The sequence below is a fragment of the Taeniopygia guttata genome, chromosome 4 (assembly GCF_048771995.1).
Source record: "Taeniopygia guttata chromosome 4, bTaeGut7.mat, whole genome shotgun sequence".
Lineage (NCBI taxonomy): Eukaryota > Metazoa > Chordata > Aves > Passeriformes > Estrildidae > Taeniopygia > Taeniopygia guttata.
Window position 1 is genome coordinate 54882986 of NC_133028.1, and position 21103 is coordinate 54904088.

Below are 21103 nucleotides of genomic sequence, written 5' to 3' on the forward strand. Positions count from 1 at the left end.
GCACCTTAGGCTTCCTTTACAGTCAGTGAAGAGAAATAATCTTTTTAGGATGCAATTTATCTGACATATTTTAAAGGTCTACATGAGAAGGAAAAGAATCATGTCTCAAAAGTGTCTGCCTCTTTCCATTAAGACAGAAGGTCAGTTTAAATTATTAGCTTTCATACAGACATCTCAGACCAGATAAACAAAACCTATCTCGTCTTTCTGCTTTTAAAAAACAAAACAAAACCAACAAAAAAAATCACAAAAAACAATCCCAAACAAACAAACCCACATAAAAGCCCATCCCCCCAAAAAAAAAACCAAAATCAAAACAAAGACCACAAAAGCCAGACACACTGATCCCATGGCGAAAGTGGGATGAAGAATAAAAGAATAAGATTATAAAAATACCAATTAGCTACTCAAACAAGCCAGAACAATGCCCGTTTCCTGTCCACCACACTTCAGCACTGCAATAAAAGCTCACTAATGAGCCAGACATTGACCGCCTACAGCAGTGACCAGCTGACCGACCACAAAACGTGTCCCCATGGATGCTCCCCAGATGCAGCTCAGCCCAACTCAGTGTCTGGGCAGACACCATGAGAGCAAGGCAGGCTGCTCACTGGGACCTTTTTCTAGATACCTGACCAGCTCAAATAATTTTGTTCAGGAAAAGAAAAAGGCAAAGTTGCAGGAGTGCCATACTCATGGAAAAGCAGCCAGTAGTAGCTCATGGAATTTGGAGACAAGGTCAGCTGTAAGGAAAAGCTAAGCATTTGTTATTTTAAAAATATCCACAAGCAGGATCCAAGCACCAACCCCTATTTCTGCATAAAACACTAATTTAAAAAAAAACTATTATCTTTATTCCTTTAATACCTTAAGTATAACAGGTATTATTTCTGGAACAGCAACAACTTCTAAGGTATCTCCGAAGTTCCAAAGCCTTTGGCACATCGTGATTTTGGAGAAGTTGCTGTATACTTGCAACTTCCCACTGGAGTGTTCAAATATCATTTTTAATCAGTGACATACTTAGAGCTGTCCAAAGTGAAAAGACATGAAACTATAAAGGTCAGCATGTGGCCTGAAGGAAGTTCAGCAGATGAATCATGGGGCACAAGGGGATTATACCCTGTCACACTTGTACAACAGAACTCAATTCTTCTGCTGCAGGAAACTATCCTGTTAATCATAATATTATAATATACATACAATACATAAGAGATGCATAATAACCTGTAAGTTATCGAGTATCAGTAAAATAAAGTGACAAAACATTGTACTTGTAAATGAAACTTTAATTTCTCCCATATTTCAGCAATATTACGAGTCACCACTAGATTACTTTTCAAATGTGTCTCCACATTGAATGAAGCAGATATTTACAGGCCTCTTCAAGCTGATTCACCCTTTACTTATCCAGGCAACCTCTTACATGATAAATGTGCAGGAAAATTCAAGTCCACAACATTCAGCTCTCAATTAGAGGCTATTTTTAATTAGCTACAAACACTATATCCAAAGACTGTATCAGCAGCAACTGGCCTGAATCAACACAGAATTTTTGAGGAAAACAAACAAAGCAAGCCCACACAAGAAAACTTCATCTAGCCTTCATCCAAGCATGCAAACTAAGGGACATTTCCATATCCCTCTGAAGATTTCACTGCACTGGCCAAAGCCAAATTAATAAGGGAAAGACAGCTTCTCAGTTTAAAAACAGAAACTCTTTCTTTACCATACCTGTATCTGACAAGAACAGTACAGAGACAAGCACAACAAAATCATATCAACACAAAAAAACAGGAAACACGTTTTTCATTGGTCTGATATCCTAAAATGTAAATAAGATGAGAACTGATCAGCAAGGTGGTGGGAAAACTCAAAAGGGAAGGAGAATGACAAGGCCCCATCCATCTCTTCATAATCTCTTCAATGCACCTAGAAAATGGAGGCAACCACAATGCTGCCTGCTCGTCTTCCTCCAGCGGCACATGCTGATACCATTTTTGCCATGATGTGACACCAGCACCTAGAGCTGAACATCAAAGGGCAAACATTGCAAGGCTACATCAAGATTTCACAATGTGATTTATTTGTGGCTCCCAGCAGGTCTTCCCAGATGATGAAGTGTCTTGCCAGCACCTGAAATCTTGATACTGAGACCACAGACGAGCATTAAACAAAGCGCTGCTCCTTCTATTATTTTATCCCATCCTACTCATGAACGATGTCCTCTTGATTAATTTAAATAATTGGTCCATGTTACAATAACACCAGTAGATATACATTGATCCTCTTTACGTACCCTGGATGTCTGACATAATGAGTCTGGAAATGAAAGTGAAGAAACTAAAGAAAATGGAGTCAGCATCCAGCTAGGAAAAAGCTGGAGCAGCCAGGAATCAGCCTCTGCTTTGCTGGAAGGGAAGAGACATTGTCAGGACACAAAAGGATCCTCCTTTCTCCCTCAATCAACAGAAAATTAGCACGGATGCTGGAAACTTAAAATAATTACACAGCAACCTTTGAACATTATTACTGCATACACACACAGGTTTAACTGTAGGGCTGTCATTGGTCCCTTACTCCCTAACATAAATTAGCCGTGTTAGGCAAAATTAGGCAAAAATTCAGCAGGAGTAGAAAGTAAGACATGTCACCAAGTGCAATAATTAGTATGCACTGCAGCTGGACACCTTGTGCTGCCTCCAACATGGGCACTATCCCCTTCCCATAGGTTTCGTAACATCTGGCAAAGCGGGTTCCCTTGAGCTCTAAGGAGGAACTTTCCCCTCCTTGTGGGATTTGCCTAGCATTGGGGTCTGCTACCGAGAGTGCTGGCACATCTGGGACCTTCAGCCTCAAAGTCCACGAAATGATACAAAGTCCTCAAGTTCTGCACAGGTGACTTCCAGACAGGAAAAAAGGACTATAAAATACCTCCTGCTCCTATGCACCTTTGCCAGGAGCCACCACATCTCTTAGGATGATCACCTCAGGATTATCACTGGTGCTTTCAAATGTACATCAACTGAACCAGCACACTCAGCACATGTGGCAAGCAAATTTTATTTCAATTTTTAAAAAAATAGCTTCGCTTTAGGAGCAACAAAATGCTAGTAAAGAATGCCACCTCCCTTTATTAAACAACCACCTGAGAAATTTATCAGTGGTGAATTCTTTAGCTCATTTTCGAGTCCCACTGAAAGTTCAAAATTAGGAGAAATACTATAACTCTGCAGCACTTACGTTAAAAAAAAAAAAGAACAAAAATTTTAAATATTACAAGATGTCATTCCCAATTCAGAAACAAATTATCAGACTAAGCTTAGAAACAGATACATATGGAGTTACTTGGACCAAGTCAGCTCTACAGAAGAGCAGATGTCAAGTAGACTTCAGTCCAGTGAATTTTCCATCTTCCTTTTCCTGACTTCTAGCTTAAGGACAACACAATGGGACCATTACTTTTCCAGCAGGCTGTGCTTTCATTATGTAAATTTCATCTCCATAAAGGACCATTTTAAAATGTTTGGGGCTTTTTTAAGTCTGGATTATAACCTAGCATTCACACAGGGACCCAGATGAAACAAGGCCTGTCTGAGTACCTCACTGCAAGAGCCAAGCCAATACCAGAGCCAAGAACACGTGTCATCCTTGTGCAACCAGTAAAATGGTTATAAACCCAGCTCTCCTTGCCCTTACCCTTCCTCTTTGTCTGCCACCATCCCAGGATGATGATTTCATGGCAGGGAGTTTCATCACCCTCAGAACCAAGCCAGCCCTGGGTATACCATCTAGGATGCTCAAAATGGATCATATTTGCTGGACTTTGACCTTGGCTCTCGACTTGCAGTCTCTGCTAAAAACACAATTCATATCCAGCTTCAGATGTATGGAAGAGCCCCTTAAAATATGATGGTCAGCTACAAGCTTACAGCTCATATTCCTTCTCAGTGTACCATATACACAAATCACCTTGCAAGGAGAAATTATCCCTGAAGCTCAGGCAAACATCATGGCAAAATATGCAGGGCTCACAGACACATGAATTCCTGTACTCCACACCCAGCCTCACAAATATGTATTTGGCATCTGGTGGGATTAGCCATGCACTAGGAGATAAAATATATATGCATTATTGTTAGCTATTAGAAAGTCCTCAGAGCTGTCCAGCTCCTAGGAAAAACAATCCCCTTAACCAAAGATCAGAGAAGATGAGCAGCTGGAGTATCAAACACTGGAGGCTCCTAAGCTGGCACTTCAAGACACCATTAAGGCATGGAGCTCACATCTTTTCTCAACTCCTGTAAAGAAAGGTTTTGGGTTTACCTCTCAAAGGAGGAATCACTAAATCATCATCTAACCTGATGTAAAGACAGTTGCTCTACAATCCAGGGAAGCAGTGGGGCACATGGGGATTGATCAAAACAGTTTTGCAGCAGAGGCACTCTGGGATTCTTTTCCTTTAAAAGTGGAATTCCCCTTCTTTTGCAGGGGAAGACTAAATCACTCAGAAAACTCACACGTCCAACCTCCAAAGATCACCACCACCCACTACTGAAAAGTAAAGTTTAAAATAATATACTTCCAGGTACTCATGTTCTCAGCTTCCTATTGGGAAAAGCAAGTCATGTAGCTGTATGTCAGCACCTGAAAACCTGTGCAGTTCAAACATTCGATTAACTTTTATCCTGTGAGTTGCATGGAAAACAACAATGAACTAGACTGTTTTGTTGGAAAAACAGATACATACCATTGTATGTCCAATAATGTTTCAAAACGGAACGCTCCTGTGGAATATTTTTCCCCTGGTGAAGGGCTCCACAGTGGCTGTGCCCAATAAAAAAGCATTGTGTTTTCAATCATCATGGTTTAACCCCAGCTGGCAACCAAGCCCTGCACAGCTGCTCACTTGCTCTCCACAACCAAATGGAGGAGAGAATCACACTAAAAGTGAGAATAGTCACGGGTTGAGATAGGGCAGTTTAATAGGTAAAGCAAAAGCTGTGCAGGCAAGCAGAGCAAAACAAGGAATTTATCCACCACTTCCCATGGGCAGCCATACCCCAGGTAAGCAGGGGTTACGTGGGAAGACAAAAAGCCACCACTCCAAATGTCTTCCACTTCCTTCATCTTTCCCCAGCTAAAAATGCTGAGCAAGATGCCATATGGGATGAAATATCCCTTGGGTCAGCTGGGATCAGTTGTCCTGGCTGTGTTCCCCTCCCAGCTCCTTCTGCATCCCAAGCCTCCTCGCTGTTGGGGTGGGGTGAGAGGCAGAAGAGGCCTTGCTGTTGTGCAAGAGCTGCTCAGCAGTGACCAAAATACCCCTGAATTATTGACATAGTTTCCAGCACAAATCCCAAACAAAGACCCACAACAACTACTGTGAGAAAATTTGCCCAGCCAAAACCAGCACACTGATGATAAAAACAAGTGAGATGAGAATATTTATCCCCATTTCACATCTTCTCCTTGCTGGACACAATACAAGAGGTTAAACATCCTGTGGTGAAATCTCTCTTCGTCTCACCGATTTGGAATTATCACAAAACATAGGACTGCTTAAGGGCATCAGCATTGATGACAGGAGTCAGCTACCATCAACTACATCAGCACTGACCACAAGAGTTAAATTCCTGTTTGGAGATTTGTGTTTGTGGGTTTTGATTTCTTTTACTTCTACAAAATTTAAGCTCTAGCTAAAGGATAAGATTATTGATACAGAGCTAGATAAGACACGTGCATCACTTGATATGCCAAACCATATGCCAACAGGGAAGTCCTGAAGTGTGTAAATCTTGATCTGAAAATAATTCTCGGCAGAACTAGAGCCTGAATCTGCAACATATGATAATTTCCCTACATCCTATTCTCACACCTGTGCTCTTGAGTTATCTTCTCTCCCCAATCACATTGCAAAACCCTACACCAAAAAAATAAAAAGCCCAACTCCCAGAATACGTTGCACAGCTGTCTCACTGTCACATCTATTATTCAAGAAAGGTCTCATTGAATAAATGTCTGTTCAGAGGCTCTAAACAAATTTCATTTCTGAACACCACTGTCTGCAGCCCAGCAAGCCATTTCACCAAGATAAGATCACACATTTAATCAAACGCTTCAAAAAAGAAATACACACCGAGTATGCTTAATAACGTCAAATAATAAAAGTGCAGCACTGGCAGCATACTAATTTTTAGTGCTCTTTCTTCTTTGAGGGTTGTCTCAGTAGTCAAGGTCAACCATACATGGGATTTCTTCTAATTAGAGCTTCTGGTAATGGAAGACCTGCTTACTCTCACCACTTAGCCATGGTTTTCCCTACAATGAAGACATCTCTCTTTCATTTTAAATTAAATCACTGCAGCATCCCACCAAAGTATGACAGACAAAACTGCATAACTCTGCTAATTCAATAGAGGACATAAATGAAAGAAACAAAAACCACATCTCTGTGGTCAACAACCAACCATCCACACAAATGTCTACGGTATAAAAGGAAAAGTGATTTACAAGAGGAAAAAAAAAAACTAAATGTGATTATCTGTTTGATGTTTAACTACAGCTCCTACTGCAGTACAGCACTGACCTATTTTGAGTAAGAAATTGGGAGTGGACTTGGCACCCCTAGGCCAAAATACACTTCGCCCTTTATTTTATGGTAGTAGTAAGAGGAACCAGCTCAAAAATCCAGCATTATGTTACTATGTACTGCAAAATACATCTATATTAATACAGACCAGACTTAAATGGTATTCTTCACTAACTTGTCTATTACTCTGTTTACTAATAATTATTTATTTATGCATTTAAGTAATCAGCTTTACCACAATGACAACTGCTGAAGTAGGCTTTGCCCCCAAATTACGTGAACTTGGGATAACTGTGGACTCTTGCTGTGCTCAAGCCTGCAGCTTGAAAAGGGTCAAACAAAAGCTGGCATCCTCACCCTTACAGCCTGGCTCACAGGTTATGCTGGGCTGCCCTTTGCTTCCTCGGGATGAGGGAGCAACCAAGCATAAAGGCATTGGAGAAGACAACCCCCCATCTGCTGCTGCCAAATCGTAAGACAAACAGCGAGGCAGCTCTGACATATATTCCACACCATATCACATTCTCTCTGTCAAAAACACCCCTGCAGACACTGTGGAGGTCCAGATTCTCCCCTTGAACAGGAAAATTGCAGCTTAGTTTAGGCTGGCATAAACAACTGCTTGAGTCTATTGGCAAACATCTTTCTCCATGTTTCAACCATCTTGAGTTTCACCCAAGGTCTCAGCTCCACTGCAAACCCAGGGCTGCTCAGCTGGGAATATCCTCATGTGCTCAGCGAGGTGTGCTTGTATTTCTCACCAAAACAAGGTTACTTACATAGGTATCATTCCCTCGTTGCAGTGGATATCATCTACCTCAACTTCAGCAAGTCTTTAGATGCTGTTTCTCACAACACCCTCACAGGCAAGCTCAGCAAGCGTGAAAGGATGAGGGTACAGTGAGGTGGATTGGGAATTGGCTGCACGGCAGTCCCAGGAGGTCGTAATCGCTGCGCAGGGTTCATCCGGAGGCCCGTCACCGGTGCTGTCCCCCACGGTTCAATACCGGGCCCATGTAAACAGTGACTTGGACAAAGGGGCAGATGCCTGCTCAGCAAGTTCAGCGATGACACAAGGCAGGGAGGAGTGGCCAATTCCCCAGAGAGACGTGCAGCCCTTCAGCAGAAATCATCTGAAAATCAGCAAAGGCAAATGCAGGGTCCTACACCTGGGGCAGAACAACCCCACACCTGCACAGGCTGGGGCTGACCTGTCAGGAAGCAACTCCATGGAGAAGGACCTGGAGGTCCTGGTGGACAACAAGCTGTCCATGAGCTAGTGAGCTATCCATGTCTTGTGGCCAATGAGGCCCATGGTATCCTGGGGTTCATTAGGAAGAGCATTGCCAGCAGGTCAAGGGAGACGATCCTGCCCCTCTATTCAGCCTTTGTAAAGCCTCATCTGGAACGCTGTGTCCAGTTCTGGGCTCCTCAGGACAAGAGGCAAGGAGCTCCTGGAGCGAGTCCAGTGGAGGCAGAGAAAGATGATGAGGGGCCTAGAGAATTAAGGGATTGGAGCAATTATGGAATAAATTCTTCACTGTGAGGCACAGGCACAAGTTGCCGAGACAGGCTGTAGATGCCCAGGTAATGAGTGTTCAAGGCCAGGCTGGATGAAGCATTGATCAATCTGGTCCAGTTGGGAGGTATCCCTGCCCATGGATGGGGTTTGGTATGAGACAATCTTTAAGGTCCCTTCCAACACAAACCATTCTATGATTCCATGGTTCTGTTCCCGTTACTGAGATATAAACAACAGGCTAAGAGAGCTGCACCTGTTCAGTCTTAAAAAGATGACCGAGAAGCAATCTCATTAATGTCTATGAGTATCTGAAGGAAGCTGTCAAGAAGACGGAGCCCTGCTCTTCTTGCTGGTGCCAAGCAAAAGGACAAGAGGCAATGGGCAGACACTGAGGCAGAGGAAGTTTCACCTGAACATGAGGAAGAACTTTTTTTACTGTGTGGGCAGCCAAGCACTGGAACAGATTGCCCAAAAAAGATTGTGAGTCTCCCTGACTGGAGATATTCAAGGACAGTCTGGATGCAAACCTGTGCAACGTGCTCTAGGATGATCCTGCATCAGTAGGAAGGGTAGAGCAGATGACCCAGTGTGGTCACTTCCAACCTTATCCATCCTGTGATTCCATGATTTCAGCCTCTCTTTCGAATATCAGTGATGTTGTACAGAACAAGGCTCCCCACTCCTGCAACTGAAAGGCCTCGCACAGACTTTAGAAAGCCTCACTGTAAATTGGTGACCTACTTAAGGAGATCTATAAAGTGCATTATGATTGTAATTGTGGATCCCTTGTCAGAAGGTCACAAGTTATCCCTCTATGAAGCATAATTGCTATATTTTAAATATCTATCAGGAAGAATTTTATTCACAGAGGTATATGTCATTTTGGAGTTGTACCAAATAAAGCAGCAATTGTAACATTACTTTCCTCTAAAAAAAAAAATAAATACACACAGTCATTCCACATACCTGCATCCATTAAGGATAATCCAAAATGACATTTTCTTAAGAAGTCTGTGCTGTGGGAATTGCAAGTGCAGTAGTCACATCATAATTTCCCTCGGAAGGAAGTGGGATAGATACATCAAATTCTCCAACTATTACAGCCTGTGATTGCAGTATCCAAAATCCAAAGGAATGACATTTTAGATTACACATACAATTCCAACAAGCTTTACCTGAGAAACAATGTCCAATATAGAAATCTGCGGTCTGCTGGAAAAAGGAATTGCTGTTCTCTGGATACTCCAGATAAGCCATCTACTACAGGATTACAGACCACTACTGTGTACCTCCAGAGAGACTTCACATAAAAAAACCATTCAGGATAGAATCCCAAAATCTTTTGTAAATGCAGGGAAAAGAAGGAGGAAGACATAAAAAAAAAACAAACTAAACAAACCCAAACCAAAAATACAAAAGAACACAACAACAGAAGTGGTAAGTAAGGATTCACATTACACAGCACATATGGGGAAAAAAAACACAACATACATCTTGCTGAAACAAAAACAGCCAAACAACAAAAGCCTGCACCCTTTGAAGCAAGTGGTGGGAATTTGTACCATTTTGAAATCACAGTGTTTCAGTCAGTAACACACGCATGCAAAAGCAAAGCAAAAGAAAAGGAGTTAACATGACCCCTGAAATTCTCAACTGTCTCCATTAGTGAGATGTGTTCAAAATGACAGCTACAAAGGGTGACTTTTTTCCTTTCCTTCAGCAGTTTTTAGAACAGAAAAAATAAAAATAAAATAAAAATAAATAAAATAAAATTGTGGGGGAAAAGGAAGGGGGAAAAAAAAGAGAAAAAATCCAGAGAGCTACTGAAAATGTCCTTACACGGTCAGCTGTCACAGGAATGCATTTGAGTATTCAAGGTACCCACCCATGCAGAACATCAAAAACTGGACTTGGGTCCCTCCCCCATTCTCACGGGCTTAAGCCAAGGCTTGGTTTGCCACACTGAAGATCAAGGCAGGGCAGTGCCTCTGCAGGGCTCACAGAGACCCACCAATCAAACAGAACAGGGTCACTGCTTCTGCTTAGGGCCCCCCTTGTCTCCTGGCGTCCTCCAACACAACACACCAGCTTTAGCACTTAAAAAATACAGTAAACAACTCAGCAGCTCCTAGTGCTGGGCTCTTCTGGGCTAAACTCCCCATCTAACCTAGTCTTGCCCAAAGTTAGGCAACATACTTGTAGCTAACATGCCCCTTCCTCCTTGCTCGAAGGAAAATGTTGACATTCCCAAGTGTGCTGCTAACAGCACTTCTGCAACACAGTGAAGCTTCTCTTCCTCACTCTGAGGGCAATGAAAAAAAATCTCATTAAGGTAAGCTTGGGATCAGCAATTTCAGAATGGAAAAAGCCTGCTACAACAAATAAGCAAGGACCAGAACAGACTCTGATAAAACATGTGGTTGCTCACCACATCTAAAAAATGTGGTTGTTCTGTTTTGGTGTTGGACTATTAACCAAGCAACTCAGTTAAAATTTTACAACTGCAGGCCCATGCACAAGTTATTATCCATTACTGCACCTACCAAAAAATAACCAGAAAATAAATTTAGTTTCCAGCAAGACAATTAAAAAAAAAAACAAAAACAAACAACCCTATGCATCAGCATCATCATTTCACAAACAAACCCAGTGTATACACACATATGGGCATACACAGGTGGGTACATATGTTTTGGGTACACGTGCAATTCTCAGATTTCACCTAAAGTCAAATTCTTTTTCATTTCCCCAAGTCTGACAAAAAAAATTAGAACTGGGTCTGTTCCCCAGATCATGGTATTTATATGTCTGTATATGTGCCTGCCCATGATAAACAGATGTTCTAAGACCATATTAGTCAGAATGCTACTATTCCCCAAACTTTAAACAGTGTTCATTGATGTAGTGGCCTCACCTCTGTAAGGAGATTCTTGGTTTCTATGGAGTGGCAAAGGGACTTACTGTAAAAACTCAGATATTGTGTGCAGTGACTCTCACAAACAAATTACTTGCCCTTGGTGTAAAACCACTAAGAGTCTTTCCCAAAGGGGCCAGGTTTAGACTAGACCTCCTTTCAGAACACTGCTGTGCAATGCTGGCACCTTTGAGCAGGACTTTGCAGTAGGGCAATTCACAGCTAAATTTTAAGCATTGCTTCTACAGAAGTAGAGAGAGTCCTACTGCATTTCATTTTAACTTTGCATTGCTGTAAGAAAACACTCAAGTCGGTCCTTTGTATTTATGACACCTTGTTCTAAGTTTTAGAAAAACATAGCTCCGTTCCAAAGTTCAAAATCAATTACTTTACCTGATATAAATCAATACAACTGCAATCAAATCAGTAAAGCTCTTACAATTAATAGCAGCAAAGCTATACCAAACTACTCAAAACACTGTGCATAATATTTCAAAGCTGTTCCTTGACAGGTACCCACAGTAATGAATCGGAGTTGTGCTACAGACCTCTGAAGCATTAGGTTTGTAGCCACCGAAATAATTCCTGTGTAATTACTCACATGTTGACTAACATGCTTTAAAAAAATAATTTTCAAAAATCCTGGCAGAGTGAGTACCAATGGATGCTCTGTAAAGGTTTATTACTCTTAGGCATTTAAACAAAATCTACAACTTCATATTGCCTAACTGGGATAGCTGCCAAACTCCTCTTTGCTTTCTTCAGAATGGTGTCTATTTCATGACCCTTGAAACTCAAAGCTGTCAAGCCTCAAACAAAAGTGTCTTGATTTTAATTCTGGACTGTTTTCTCAAACACATTTTAGGAGTGTACACAGATTTCTACTCTTCCTCTGTGTTCATTGCTTTGTTTGGCCTGAAATGCCACCTCTGGCAAAGACGTTACAAAACAATTGCTAGAAACTTGATGCTGAAGCAGGGGATGCTTTTGAAAAGATACCGCATCTGAGATTCTGGAGCTTCTCTTCAGAAGACACCACATGTGAAACTCTTGAGCATCTTCCCTTCACAGGAAAGCCAACAGAAGTGCTTCACCGACTACAGTGGGAGCTCCCATCACAGATGCAGAAGTACCTCCCTCAGATGGGAGTGGGCCTGAAGAAGTAGAGATGAAAAGTTCAAAAAGGGAGGGAAAAAAAGACTCAGCCAGAGGAAAACACAGATTTCAGGCAGGCTGAAAAAATCCTGCACTGAGCACCACTTAGTAAGTAATACTGTGGTCCACAACACTATTAAAATAATGTTTCCACTGTCTGAAAAGACTAGTTACCTTTCTATAGTTACAGATGCTTGGTGCAATGACTGGTAAAAGCATCTGCCTTATAGGCAAAATCAGAAGGCTCTCTGAAAAGACTGCAGAAGTAAAAGCTGTAGTGCCAAGGTGTCTTTAGAGAAGTTGTCTTAAAAATGAACACTTAGCTTGCAGCCAGGAATTTCAGACTGCACTGTAGAGATTATCTAGTGAGGAACATAAAGCAAGTATTACGCTGCAAACCTGGAGGCCAAAAACAGGCAATGAGATAACGTCCTAGATATAATCACATCACAGATTAGAGTAGAAGGTGGTTTCCTTGCCATTAAAGTAGGCAAGATTTAAAAGTAGATGCTTAAAAGCAAAGTTCTCCTTCTACTTCATCAGCCTGCCCTGGGAGCTTCCACTGCCACTAGGCAATAGGATGAGATCAGAGAGTGCTGGAGCATCTCAACACCTACAGAAACAGGACATACTAACATGCATCCCAAGCAGGGATTAAAGAGCCTCACATGAAGTGCTGGTGAGGATCACAACAAACATTTGGCAAGGCAGACATGACCCCAGGAGATGAGGCAGTCAGAGGCCAGCATGTCACACCCCCTTACTGGGACAGGTACACTCCTACAAACACACCGGTGCATACTGAACTCCGGCAAATGACAATTTCTAGCTCTCCATTCTGCAACTGAAAGCACTGCCTGAAGACATAGCAGAGACTGAAGTGTGGATATACACTCAGAATTTCGCATCATGGTGCATTTTTCATATTCCTATCCCAGCAGGAGGGCTAGGATGAGAAAAGGACCAGCAGGGAAGAAATGGGTGTCCATAAACATCTCTCCAGAATGTCGATGCTCACCAGTACATCCTCCCCCAGTAAGCAGCCCATCAGAAGGCGAAGACAAAACCTTCTTTATTTTGCAAGTCTGTCCTAATGTTTCAGTATTGTCTTCAGCAACCCATCAAGACTGTGCTATCTATCTCTCAGATGATCACCACTCCAAAAAAAAATTAATTTTTGGGTTATTCTTACAAACCTCCTGTGATGTACAAGAAGTCTCTAGGAAATAAAAATTTATATCAAAATCACTCCAATCGCAGCATTTGGCTGTTTCCACAACCACCAACTAATATAATTACAACAGAAAAAAAAAGGAACTTACTTAAAGCACAGAAATCCTTATGCCTGTCCTCCATGCTTTAGCTTTTCCCTGATCCATTCTTGCTCCCTTAATTGCATCTCTTTCATCAATCTTTAACCCATCCTTTATACTGTGTCACACATTAAATTGTTTCCTAGGCAATCTACACCAGTCCTAACACTATTAGTATTAAAATTATTAATAAATCACCCATTCCTAGGACTTCTTCATTTACAAAGACTTCCCTCCCCCGTGTGCATGAATAAATGTGTTGATGATGCATCCACTCCTGCTCTGAATGTGAAAACCCGGACAAGCAGCATCAGGCTCTCCAGCTGAGCGCTGCCCAAAGCTAAAGGTCATGCATATTCCTATTCAGTCCTGGCTGATCTTTTGCTCTACCTGCCTCTAAATATCTATTTATTTTTTTTATCTATTTATTTTATTTATTTAATGCTCATCAGTCAGCTGGCTGAATGTGCATGCCTGCATTTTCACCTACAAACCTGCTTGCACTTCCCTCCCTGCCAGCAAAAAGCACCAGCTTCATGTTTGCACCAGCAGGCAGAGGGCAATTTGCTTTCTGTTTCAGGAGGAAAAAAGCCTTTCCTGCAACCAGTGCTTGGATAGGCAAGCTGAGCACCTCTGCCACATGACTCCAAATGGGGAGGAGGACGCGGTCCCCATGGCATCCCAACCTGTGCGATGCACAGCCAAGCAAACAAAGGAGGGGGGTTCAGGGATGGACACAGCAGAGCTCAGGGACAAATTCAAGTATTCTAGGCTGAGACATAAACTACTTCATCTCCGGAGGGCATAAAGAAACTGAAACACCGGCTCCCGCTTTTGTCACAAAAAACCATGTCCATGAGGACTCGGTAGCCTCAAGTTAAAAAATACTGTTAAAATCTCACTGCCCCACAAAGCACTCAATGTTTTCGCTATCATCAATCAACACTGTCATTTATCTTGTTCTGGAATTCAATGCAAAACTAAACATACCTTTTCCTAACCACCCCAAGAAGAAAAGGGAAAATACATACTTATTCAATAATAGAAATTGTATGGAACTCAGAGGTGAAGACTAGCTTTATAGAAACTTCAGTCCCTTTGGAAATAAACACACCAGAGATTTGTGTCCGCTTTATTTTTTGGTAGCGGGTAACAAGACAGCAGTCACTTTATAGTAAATCAAGCCTTAACAAGGAAAAGGTACTCTTAAAGAGCAGGAACTGGAGCAGCCTCGACCATAACAAGGGGGACTGACTCCTGTTCTCTCAGAGCAGTTTAATCTTTAGGAAAAATATACAGCTTTACAATGGAGCCCTAACCTGAACTTTGTCACCCAACACTGGCATGGATCTGAAGTGAAAACTGCAGACTTTTTGACAGCAGCCCATTTTAACCCGTAACACCTGGTTTACTCCCATGAAAAGCTCCAGGGAAGAATTCTCCCTAATGAATGCACAGTAGAAGCCTGTTCGTATTGCAAACCCCTGGAAATGATGATAAATGAGCTTTACAAAGCACATGCTACTACTCAATACCAAGCAGGCAGCATTGGCTGTGCCTTTAAGAGGCAGCATTCCACAATGAAAATGGAATTTATTTCTTTTCAACTCCAGGGAAGATTTCTTGTTGGTCAGCTTTGAAAATTTTGATCCTACACTATGAAATAATTAGTGCTATAATACAGAGAGAAATTGCAGCCGACAGACTATCTCTCTGCCTTATATCAAGAAACAGATGGCATTTTTGCCTTTTCCCTTGCATCTCAGCCTCCCTCTAAGCAGCTGGCTGCCTGGAACCAGAACTGTGAGTGGAAATGGCAGTAACTCCTAAGGAGTGACCTAAACAGGAAAGTAAATAAAACAGACAAGGGTTGTTTTCGCTAAAACGGTAATGAACTCCACAGCTGACAAGAAGAAACAATACACTGCTGATAGCCAAAATACGAGTTGTTTTAACTACTGCAAAGAAGAAACTCATGCCTATTAGGAAAGGGAGAGAAAGAGAGCCTCCTTTCCTACCTCGCCACCCCTCAAACAAAACTACACATCTGCCTGTCTGTAGGGGAAAGCGTAAGGAAAAAAGCCCAACTAAATGTATTGGAGGTCAGTGTTACTTCCCTGGACAACTCTGGATGCAAGGCTGCTGATCAAACTCAGTCCTTGAAGGCAAGCCCCCAAATACCCAGGGCACATCTCTGGGGTAGTGTAGCTACATCTTCATTAGCACTAACGGGCACCAGCTGGAGGTAGGCTCCTTAAAACTGGGAAGCAGGGTTGCTCTCTAGCTGATCGTTCCTCCCTGCCATCAGCCTTACAACCGGTACTTCCAAGTTACGCGGTCAAAAGATGATTGTAAGGGAAACACGAATAAACAATTAAGGGAGCAAATAAACAAAGGGTAAAAAGGAAATAGGCATTAAAAATACAATTCCGGCTCTACATATCGGCCCATACTCAAAACAAACGCCAGTCTTATACTGACAAGAGCCAGCAAACGCAGGCTCACGGGCAGGAGGTGGGGAGCTCTGCACATCCCTACCTGCACTGAACGTTTCACTCCCCGGCTGCACGGGAAGGCGAAGCTCCTCGCGTCTACCTGTAACCCGGGGCTGCTGGATCCAGACCTCTACCCTACCCCCTCACCTCCACTCCAGGCGGCCCCCAACACACACCTCCAATTCGGCAACATCCCCCCACTCATGACCCCTGATATCCAAGAAAGCAATCGCTTATCGAGGAACCATTCAGCTATTAAACAGCAACGCAGATCCACGAAGGAGTCGGCATGAAGACGGGGGAAGGGGGGGAGATTGAGGAAACATAATGAAACTCACGAATTCCTCAGTGTAACACCAGCAAAGCCCCCGGTCCAACGTGGTGCCTTTCACAGAAAAAAAACAAGGGAGAGCAAGAACAAAACCTACCAGGTCCCCTCCATCTCCTCACTGCCTTTGCCACCCTAGCTGCCCACAGCCAAACCAGGCTGGAGCCTACAAGGCATTTCCAAACAGGATGCACACCCGATGTCTCCACGTCGCCCAGCATGCAGACCCAGAGAAATGCTCCCCCGTTACCTGGAGGATCCAGCCTCCCTGAAGACAAACTACCCTTATTATAGCACAATTCAATCCAAGCGGGCGCCCAGGGCGGCCGGCACCCTTCAGCCCAACGGAAGCGGGCAAGGCAGCAGCCGAGGGCCAGGCAAGGGCTGCTGAGCATCCATCCGCTGTTTAGTTACCTCTAGTCATCTCCGGCTCCTGAGATGCGAGTCCCCATCAGATCTTCAACAACCTGCAGCAGGGAGCTGCTGCCACAATCCAGCCATTAAAACCAGGGGTGGGAGTAGGAAGCTGACCTGGCCACAGTACCAAAGCCCCCAGCCAGGAGGAAAAGGGGGTCGGACGAGAAGCACGGACGTCCCTCAAGCAAGGAAAAATTAAAAAAATAAAAAATAAAAAATAAAAAGAAGTAAAAGTCTTTCCTTTTCTGCCGTGTTCTTCTGCTACACAAGCTGCCTCCCGGAGGACGAGAGTGCGTGGGTATGGGGGAGGCGATCGCTCCCTCCTCTTCCCCGCCGTTGACGACCCCTCGGGACGAAAGCCCAGCTCCGATTTACCTCATCCAGGTGGGCAACTTCAGAGCAAGGTGAAGTCTCCGGAGCCGGCGCCACCGGCCAGGCGATTCGGATGCGGCAGAGTCATTGCCTCTGCTGCTGCTGCCGCCGCTGCTGCTAGGGAAGAACAGCCGCTGCCAAAGAGACCACCAAAAAAAAAAAAAAAAAAAAAAAAAAAAAAAAAAGGAGAGAAATCTTCCACCATCCCCCTTTCCCCCTTTCTCTCTCTCTCTCTCTCTCCCCTCCAGCACCAGGCGCTCTTTGCATCCGCTCCCCTGCCCGCGGCCCCTCGCTCCGCCGGGGCTGGGGACACAAAGGCGCCCGCGCAGAGGGAGGCGGGTGGTCCTCAGCCCCCCGCGCTCCGCAGATACCCTGGATCCTTCCTCCTCCTCCCGCTGCGGAGACCGGCAGCACCGGCGCGGCGCGGCTGGGCGCGGGCGGGCGGAGGGGGCGGCTCCGCGGGCGCGGAGGGGGCGGCTCCGCAGGCGCGCCCCGCGCGGTGCTCAGCGGGCGCGGGGGGGCCGCATGGCCGCCCCGCCTGGTTCGGCACGGCTCGGCTCGGCACAGGGCACACGCTCCGCACACGGGCAGCGCGCTCCGGACCGGCGGCACCCGCGGCACCCACGTCCCCCGCAGGGCCGGGCAGGGAGCGGGGAACGGGGCCCGGGGAGGAGGCGGCGGCGGGCGGCGCGGCGCTGCTGCCCTGCCCGGCGGCGGCCGCACAGAGCCGGGCGGGCGGCGAGCCGAGGGGCGGGGGAGCGCCGAGGGCCCGGATCTGGGTTACGCGGGCTCCACCTAGCAGCCGGCCGGCACCGCGTCGCACCGCATCGCCGCGGCCGCACTGCCCCGCAGCCGCCCCTTCGCCCCAGCCCCCCGCCCGCCAGCACCTGTCCCGCTGCCCCTCCCGAAAGGATCCCGCACCGCCCGGTTGGACGCCCTGCCCGTGGCTCCCCTGCCAGGTAGCCAATCGCAGCCTCCATACAGGGCACAGACCCCACTCCACACTGGATCCCCCATGTCCCGATTGGCAGCTTGGAATTTTGTCCCCATCCAAGCAGCCAATTGCAGCCTGCCTTTGCGGCACCGATCCGTCGCCTGTGTGGTTGCTCTGCCCACTCCCAGAAAGCCAATTGCAGCCTGTATTTTCAGCACAGACCCATTCCCCGCTAGATTCCCCAGCTCACGATTGGCCTCTCAGCCTGTTGTCGGCAACCAAGCAGCCCATCAGACCCCACCTCCTGATCAAGGATGGTCTCCCTGCTGCCCAGCACAGGGATGGGGCTCTGGGCAGCCTGGCATCAGCTGGGGCACGAAGACACACTTTATCCTTGCCCTGGCACCCCAAGCAGGTGGGAAACATGAACCCCCTCGTCTCCTGAGAGTCAGGAACCTCCAGGAAAGAGGAAAAGAAGCCTGCCTTTGCGTTAACATGTGCAATCTTAAATGCTTGCATGGGACCTCTGGAAATTATGGTGCTTGGCTGGAACATGCTAACACTTCCCTCATAAACCAAATTGTTTGTTTGTTTTGGTTTGTGAGGGAACGTCCTAAACAAATGAAGCTCTTTAAACAACAAAACAAACAAAAAAGTAGATTTCAGAAAATCATAGTTTTCTAATTACCGGAGTGCTGACAAATGCAACACACCATGCTTTATCCCAGTGACCAGACCCACCTGGGGACTTGCTACTGCACTCCCTGCTTTGACTGTAGCCAAGGGAGCTGGAAAGGCCCAAATGATCCAACCCAATGGAAAATCCACTCAGTTAATTATCCTGCTCAGCTTTTTCCGTAACAAGCTCCTAAGTATCCTTGATGATGGAGACCTTGCAAGGCCATTCTTTTAAATGGGATAAAGGAATTAAGTAACCTTGTTTGTTAACTCAGACCATGAATCAGGAAGATGCTCACACAGGTTCCTAGCTGAATTGCTATTTAGGCACAGAAATGTGTATTTAAGGTTAAGAACTGCTATTCTGGATGCATTGATGTGCAGTAGAAAATTAGTACTAATAAACATAAGTGCTGTTTTCCCAATAATAAAATCAGGACCCATTCACTGACACTGCAAAAATAAAGAAAGAAAAAAATCGACTGTGGTCAAGGAAGAGAAATCTACCATTTTTAACAGGTCTTTCTCAACCATTTCCATTTCCAGTAGATCTCTGCAAAGTCCTGTTAGAGGACACCTGTCCTTTTCCTACATGGCTGCAGAACAGCCCCACATGTCCAAATGAATTATGCTCAGTCTTGACTTGAGAAAAAGAAGATTTCAAAGCATTTTAAAAGCCATTGTTCTTTGGACCTTGCATTTGACTCACCAAAATTATTATACCCAGTGGAAAAAGCCCTTGGAGAATCTACTGCTTCATCTTTGGGAAAGTCCTTTGTGTAACAGCCTTTCTTTCAGGGTCTGCATGGAGGAGAAAAACAAAAAAAAAAACAAACAAGGAAAACAACAACCAAAAAACTCCACAAAACCAATGAACTAATCCCACCCCCCAAAAAAAAACCCAAATTAAACTAGCAAAACCCTCTAATCTTTAATACTGCTTCTGCTGGGATGCTTAGAGATATGAGATTCTTCAAGATACAGTTACCTCTCTGATGATATTCACCATTCACCACACATGCTCTGGGAATGAAACAAAGCCCTACAAGTTGAAATTAGATTTCCTCTATATCTTTAAGCTCTGTTTTAATGCAGAGATGAAAATTAAATCAATGTTCGGTCAACAAGCAAAGAAAAGAAAAAAAAAAAACACTAAGCTAAAGTGTGGTGGTGTGTTTTTTTTCCCCTCTCATAGCATTGCATATAATGAAGATGGAAAAAGCCTGATAAATTGTGGGGGGAGGCGAGGAAGTGCTTCAAAATGCCACCAGCCTGTTGTGCTGTTGGTGCTTTTTAAAATCATGTCTCAGGCTTAATGCTGTGAGTCAGCCCAGAAAAACTTAGACACAGAATAGTTGCAGTAGGTTGTGCAGTTGTCTCCAGAGGCAACAGCAAGATTGTTCCCCAAAGAATATTTTCCCAGTACTTTGTCCAGCAAAACTTGAAATGTGTCCAGGGATAAGGTTTCCACTAATTCCCTTGAGTGATTACTCCCCAGTCTCCTATATCTCACCATTTGGAAGATTTTCCTGCTGTTCAGCTTACATTTTTGCATTTCTTAATTTCATACTATTACTTCTGGTTATGGCCCAAATTAATCAAAGTACTTCAATGCGTGCTTAAATTTAGGTATATGCTGAAGCTCCACTGAAATCATGGACACTGGTGTTTTGCAGGGATGATGGATCTGCACATGTTTTAGCACTGTGCTGAATTGGGACCATGCATCTTGCAAAATAATTATCTTTCTCTTACATATTTTAAGCCATTATCTTTCCCCTGTTTTATTATTGATTAGATAAGCTATATATTTAAGCTACTTAATCTCTCCTTGTGTATCACTCTTTCCAAGAGTCTGATCATTTTTCTTTTTCAGATCTGAATTCCCTGAAATTCTTCCGTGTTTTTTGAGGACGAGTAATGAGGTATTGCAATTTAATGACATATCCCAGGTGTGATTACATAAAGAGCAGTTATTTTGTGCAGTTGGAGGATATAACTTACCTTCACCAGCAACCCCAAAGCACATTGATTTGTTGTGCTGCTCTATCATTTTGTAAGACTCTATAATCTACTCCTATTTTTTTCCGTATCCATCACCCCGGCATTCAGATATTTTTTACTTGCATAGGCAGACAGCCTTGAGGCCTTGAAATTCAGTGTGGTGTTTTACACTGGGAAACCTGTAACAGGACCAAATTGTAACCTTAGAGAGGTTTCCAGAACACTTTCTTCCAAAAAAAAAAAAAAAAAAAAAAAATCTCTGTTTCAAGTTGTATTATTTGAATCTGTTCACCCAGGATTTTGAGTTCCCAATCAATTTACTTCAGGAGGATTTGTCACACATACCACCCTGGCACCATGGTGTCTGCATTGTTTGTTG

The 21103-nt window shown here is 44.2% G+C and overlaps 1 protein-coding gene across 30 annotated transcripts in view; it reads right to left on the minus strand.

Annotated features, from left to right (window-relative positions):
- ADGRL3 (adhesion G protein-coupled receptor L3) overlaps positions 1 to 17298 on the minus strand; it is a 490266-nt gene extending 472968 nt beyond the window's left edge. For 17 of the 30 annotated variants that reach the window (XR_012055755.1, XR_005980340.2, XM_030271767.4 and 14 more), the window contains exon 1: positions 16734 to 17298. The gene's annotated coding sequence lies outside the window, so the exon portion shown is untranslated. Of the gene's footprint in view, positions 1 to 16569 lie in introns of all 30 variants that reach the window. The other 13 variants (XM_041716094.2, XM_030271770.4, XM_030271763.4 and 10 more) reach the window with 4 other exon arrangements.
- Positions 17299 to 21103: the final 3805 nt, after the last annotated feature.